Raw genomic sequence first — 6,213 nt, 5'->3', positions numbered from 1 at the left:
GGTGCGCACCCGCACCTGAATCTTAGAAAGAAGTAAAATAAACGCAGGCGAAGGGCTTGCGCCGAGGCCTCTCCACAGGATGCGCAGCGCCGCGAGGCGGGGCCGCTCAGCGGGGGAACACACGCGAGGGCCGCCCCGGAGGGAGTGAAAACCCCACACCAGCCCCGGGCCCAGCGGGACTCGCAGCCCCGCCGGCGGGTCCCCAGGACGCGGGGCTGGCGGGGCTGGCGGGGCTGGGCCGGGCTGCGCTGGGGGCGCGGCGCCGGGGGAAGGAGGACGAGCCACGCCGGCCGGCGGGAGGGTCGCTGGGGGCGAAGCGCCCGGGCCGCGCGCGCGGGGGGGCCCGCAGGCCGGGGGCGCGCGCGGAGAGCAGGGGGCGCCGGCCGGGGGTGCAGCGGCCGAGCCCGGGTCCCGCGCGGGAACGTCCGGAGATCGCGGGTGACGCTTGCTGAGGAGCCCAGACCCTCCGCCCCGCGCGCCCCGCTTCCTCTCGCGTCCGCGCCCCTCCTCCCGCGCGCGGCCTCGGCCCCCCCTCCCCCCCCCGGGAAGGCAGGTGTGGAGCCCGCCCCGCCCCCGGCCGCGCCCCGCCCCCCGCAGGTGTCCCGGCGCGGGGCTGCGGGAGGGGCCGCGGGGGGCCGCGGGGGCGCCCCCAGGACCCCCCGCCTCGTACCGCGGTCCCGGCGCGCGGCGTCGCCCTCGCGAGGCAGCCCCGGCGCGGCCGCAGCCGGCGGGCCCGGGGTTCGCGGGGGGTGAGTCCCGCCCCCGCCGGCACCTGCGAGCGCCCCGCGGCACTTTCGCTTCGCGGGGCGCTTTACGACGCCCAGGTGCGTCCCGGGCGGAGCCGGCGGGGAGCGCCGCGGCCGGCGCGAGGGGGGCGCGGCGTCTCCAGGCCCCCGCCCGCGGGCCCTCGCGGGGGTCGGCCTCGGGCGGGGGCGTGGGGGGCCCCCCGCCGAGGCCCAGCCCCCCCGCGCCCCCGCGCCGACCCCGCATTCCGGGGCCCGCGCACCTGGCGCCCGCCCCGCCCAGTGTACACAGGCGAGCGCGCCCCGGGCCATTGTCCCCCGCGCTGGCGCAGGACAAAGGTGCCCCCGGCCCGCGGCCCGGGGTGGGGGCGCGGTTTACCCAGCTGGGGGGAACAAAGGCGCCGCCTTATCGCCGCGCGGTGGGAACCCGGGAGGGGCTGGGGTCAGGCCGGGGGCGCGGCCCGAGGGCCGGTGGGGTCTCCCCGCCTCGCGGGCGTCCCCCTCCGGCCGCCCCCGGCCGCGACCCGCCGGCTTCCGGGGCGCGGGCCCGCCCGGCTTCGCGGGGCTCCCGGGGTCCCCCGGGGGCGGCGCCGGCGGGCCGGGGGCGCGGGCGGGGCCCCGCGGGAGGGGCGCGGCGGGGCTCAGGGCGGGGCGCGCCTTCTGCGGGGAGCGCCCTGCCGCGGGGCGCAGCCGCCTCCTGCCAAGCGCGGCCACGGCGGGGCGCGGAGCCCACTCGGGGCTCCCGTCCGTGAAGGGAAAGGAAGGCCCCCCGCGCCCCGTCTTACCTGCAGCCACCCAGGCTGCGCGTCCCGGCTAACGTGTCCCGGAGCCGTGGCCGCATCCCCACACCCGGGATTAGGGGCCCACGCAGCAGCCTTCACCCCCAAAGCAGACACCTCCGGACGCCCGCCGGGCGGAGCAGGAGCGCGAGGGGGGCGCGGACAGGGGCGCTGGAGGTGCTGGGATGGAGCACCCCCCCCCCCCGCTGGGGCCTGTGTGGGGCCCGGTGCCCGGAGTGGGCTGGGGTGCGGCTGCCCGCCTTCGTGGCGCTCTGGCGGTTGAGGGGTATCTCCCTAGTTCATTTACTGACCCTCCCCCTCATGGTGGAGTAAACCCCAGAGTAGAACAGACACGCCGGGTGGTGGGGGCAGGAATTTGGCAAGAGAAGTCATTGTGCGTGTTTCTTTATTGATACGTAATTGACACATCACATTGTATTCATTTTTTATGGTTTTGACGATTTTATTTTTATTTTTTAAAATTTTTATTTATTTATTTTTTGGTAAAGGTTTGTTTGTTTATTTATTTATTTATTTATTTATGCATACATACATACAAGCACTGGGTACAGTCAGAAGCGCGGGAGGGTGAGAGGATTCACCAGAGCCAGAGCGGGGAGCAGAGCAGGCAGAAGGACCGAAGGACACTGCTGAGGGGAGCAGCGGGCGGCAGGAGAGGTCTGCGCGCCATGCAGGACCCTCCTCCGGTGGCCGGGGAACAACTGGGGATCGAACCGGCGCCGCAGAGGCCGCGGGCAGCTTCGCAACCCAGCGCTCAACCGCTGCGCCACTGGGGAGGCCCTTGACGATTTTATTTTTATTTATTTTTTTAGATTTATTTTATTTTATTTATACGAGCACGGGGTGCAGTCAGAAGCGCAGGAGGGTGAGAGGAGTCACCAGAGCCAGCGCGGGGAGCAGAGCAGGCAGACTGACGAAACCCACTGAGGGGAGCAGCGGGGAGACAGGAGGGGTCTGCTGCGCCCTGTGGGCCACTCCCTGGCCAGGGGAGGGGGGGTGGGGGTGGGGGGTACACAGGTGCTGCAGAGGCTGCGACTTAACCTTTGTGCCCCCCAGGAGGCCCACATTGTATTCACTCTAAGTGTACAACGATTTCTTAATTTTAACAATTAATTCACACCTAAGACTGCTCTAGAACATGGAAAACAATGTTTACAGACCCGTGCCCAGCTGTGGAGAAGCCTGAGGGCTCTGAAAGGGGGTGCTCTCGAGCAGCCGCCAAGACCAGCAGGGCTTCCCTCGAAGTTGGGGACCCCAACACCCCGTGTCCCAGCCTCCCTCACTGCTGAGGTGCCGTGTCCCCACCCCAGCTCCCTGCCTGGGCCCAGCACGGGCTCCTCCTGGCCTGTTGACCCTTCCAGGCGGGATGTGAGGCTTGCTCCGGTGCCAGCGCCCAGGGCAGAGGGCCGAGAAGGGCAGGCACCAGCCCTGGGCTTTCGTGCTGCCTCACCTGGCCACCTTTCTGGGTGCCCTGAGCCCCATCCTCACCTGAGACGGGAGCCCTGACAGGTCCCAGCAGCCAGGTGTCATTGTACCAGGCTCCTGGGCCCTTGACAACACCCCACCCCCCAGCAGCTCTGCGGCAAGGCCTGGGGCTGCAGGTGCCCGAGCCCCCGTGCTCCAGCGGTGCTGGCGGCGAGGGCTGGAGGGCTGGGAGCAGGCTGTGGTGGGTGGGATTGAGCAGTTGGGGAGGAAGTCTCTGTGGAGACCCCTGGGGTGCAGAGCCCAGGTGCTGGCATTCCTGAGTGGGTGTAGGGGGGCTGGACCGCAGGCCCTGGGCTCCTCGGAGTCTAGCGAGGATGACCACACCCAGGACACAGCAAAATCCTGACAGGGCCAGAGCTGGTGGCGGGCAGGGCCGGGCCTCTGGGTCTGGGCTGGGGCCGCAGGGGACAGGGCCCGGGGCGGGCGAAGGCGCTCCTGGACGGGCCTCCCTGGGGAGGGGGGTGGGGGCCCGGGGCAGCCTTCGCTCTGCCTCTTCGTTGCGTGGGCTCCCCGACCCACCCGCAGACACACGCAGGCACCGGCCCGGTCACCTCGCTCCCCCCCAGGCTTCTCCCCCCCCACCCCCGCCAGGGCTCTGGGTTCAGGGTCCGCTGCAGGTTTGTCTTCTTTTCAGGAGCCTGCTGCCTGTGCACCCTCCCGGCCAGTGCCATCTCGCCCCCACAGCCCTGTCCCCACTGGCCCCATGCAGCTACCCCCACAGGGGTGGGTCACCTCCGTGGAGAGCCAGCTGCCCTGTCTCAGGCTCTGCCAGGTGTAAGCAGAACTCAGACCTGCAGGCCACTGACCAGGCCACACCCAGGAGCCCCCAGGAGCTGGGCAGGCGCGAAGCAGGAGCAGGAGGGTGGGGCGGCGGGTGCTGGGGCCATGGTTCCGGCTGAGAATTCTCACTCGGACACGCAAGCCAGCGCCGACACGCAGAGGCTGACTGTGGCTCTCACGCTCACCGGAGAGGGCGTGCAGGTCCCTCCAGGGGGCCCAGGGGCGGCTTCCCAAACCAGGGGGACACCCCAGGGCCATCTGCCCCCACCAGCCGGCTTAGAGGGTCGCTGCGGGCGGGCCCCGCCCCCCAGGCCAGAAGATGGTATCTTCACGAAACAAAGTAATTTGCTTTTAATGACGGCCGGTGTTTTCTTTCCCAGCTCTATTTGGACAGATAACGCGTCCCGGCTCCCTGGCAGGTTAAACCACCATGACCTTCATAATCAGAGAACAAAAATAAATGATATTTACTCATAAATGTTACTAAGTCTCCAGCGCCCAGCTGCCTCCTAATCGCAGATGGGGCGATAATATTCCCCTTTTATCGGCCTTGCGCTCCCGGCTAACAAAGCGCTTTTATTCCTCAGCGGTGGGAGCCCGAGGTGGCCGGGCTGTTCCCACCGAGGCGCCGGGGCGGCAGGGCCCTGCCAGCGGCCTCGAGCTGCTCCCCTGCGGCCCCTCTGGCCTTGGTGGCTGTGTGGAGGGCGGGCAGGGGCGCCGCACGTCCCGTCCCCCAGGACCCGGCTTCATTCTGACTGAGTCCTGCTGAGCAGGAGACGGATCCTCAGCCAGTTTCTGCCTGACCCAAGACCCCGACCCCTCCCAGGGCCCCCAGACCTCTGTTCTGCAGCCCCCCAAACCCCTCCAAGCCTCCCTAGGCGCCCCCCACCTCACCAGACCCTTCCAGGCCCCTCCTGGTGCGCACTGCCAGGGTGCAGCGGGGGAAACACCCACACGGAGCTGCTTCTGGGCCTTGCCAAGCATCCGGAGCTCAGCCGTTCGGAAAGCGCTGGTGGCTCTGGTGGGGGCCGCGCCAGGACGGGGAGCTGGGAGCCCTCCAGGCCCGGGCTAGCCACACAGCAGGGAGAAATGTCCCGGAGGACTCTGGAGGGTCAGGGATTCCACATTGGGGCCCCGGGCTCTGCCGGGGCCCAGTTCAGCCAGGGGGGACCCCAAGCCCGAGAGCCTGACCTTAGGCCCTGGGGAGATGCTGGCTGCCTGCTGGCCGGGCTGCTGGAGGGGGCGCTGGACCGGGGAGAGCAGCTTCCATCCAGACAGACCCAGGGCCCCAGGAGACCACACAGCAGGGCAGGGCAAGCCCCGCCCCCCCCCAACAGACAGGAGCCTGGGCGAGGGGTTCTGGGTCCTGTAGGGTCGTCTCCTGCTTTGGGGGCCACACTGGAGTTGCCCTTCAGGGATAAAGGAGTTCCTGGAACAGCTTCATCGCCAATGGTGCAGAGAACACCCTGGGCGTTGCCTCCCCAAGGGATGTGCCACTCGCAGGCCTGCTGGAGTCGAGTCCACTGCCTGGGCCTCCCCATGCCTGACACCCAGGCTCTGACCTCACTAGGCTCTGCTCCTGCTCCCCCAGGAGCACCCCCAGGGCACCGCTGGTCCACCCCAGGCCTGGCGCTCACTTGAGAAGGCGGCGGGAGGTCTCCGGCTTTGGAGAGTTCCTCGCTACGCCACAGGATGTGGTTAGTGGAGCCGTCCGAGGTGCCCGGGGCCAGCCTGCCCCAGCCGCAGCCCCCACGCGCACTCGGAACTCATGGCAGCCTGTGGTCAAAACCGTGGACTCTGGTCAAGGTGTCCGCTGAAGCAGGACTACCTGAGAGCAAACACGTCCGTGGCCACGTTTCTGTTTTTACACACTGCGTCTCGGTGTTGTGCGGCAGTGGCCTGCTCTTAACAAGGTTTCTGAGGGACAGACTTCGAGACAACCTGCCCTTTAACAGCGCGGAATCGAGGTGAAGGATGAGGTCACAGGCAGCCCCTGGACAGAGATTTTGATTTTGTTGTAATAAAAGCGCACGTGTGGACCGGGCGCCCAGCGGGGGTCTCCTGCAGGACACGCGCCCGTCCAGGCGGCTGGAGGTCTGTTCTCACCCCAGCAGCAGCGTCCCTAGCCAGGGCGTCCGATGCCAGTACCTGAGGCAGGCCCCCACCTTCCCAAGGGGAGGCTCCCCACACCCTGCCTTGGGGCTGCGGTGCCGGGGCTCAGCACTGCCTTGGGGTGGGCCGCCACCTGGTCTCCCGCCCATGTCGGCTAAAGCCAGGGCCAGGGTGTCCACCGCTGCTCTGCGCACGCCCTGGCGGCTCCTCCCAAGGTCCAAGGGGGGGGGTGGCGCATGTCTTCAGCAGCCAAGGGAGAACCAAACGCTAAGGGCCGGGGACACGGTGCACAC

The sequence above is a fragment of the Talpa europaea genome (genome assembly GCF_964194135.1).
Source record: "Talpa europaea genome assembly, chromosome: 3".
NCBI lineage: Eukaryota > Metazoa > Chordata > Mammalia > Eulipotyphla > Talpidae > Talpa > Talpa europaea.
The sequence above is the reverse complement of the archived record's forward strand: the minus strand, read 5'-3'. Positions refer to the sequence as shown.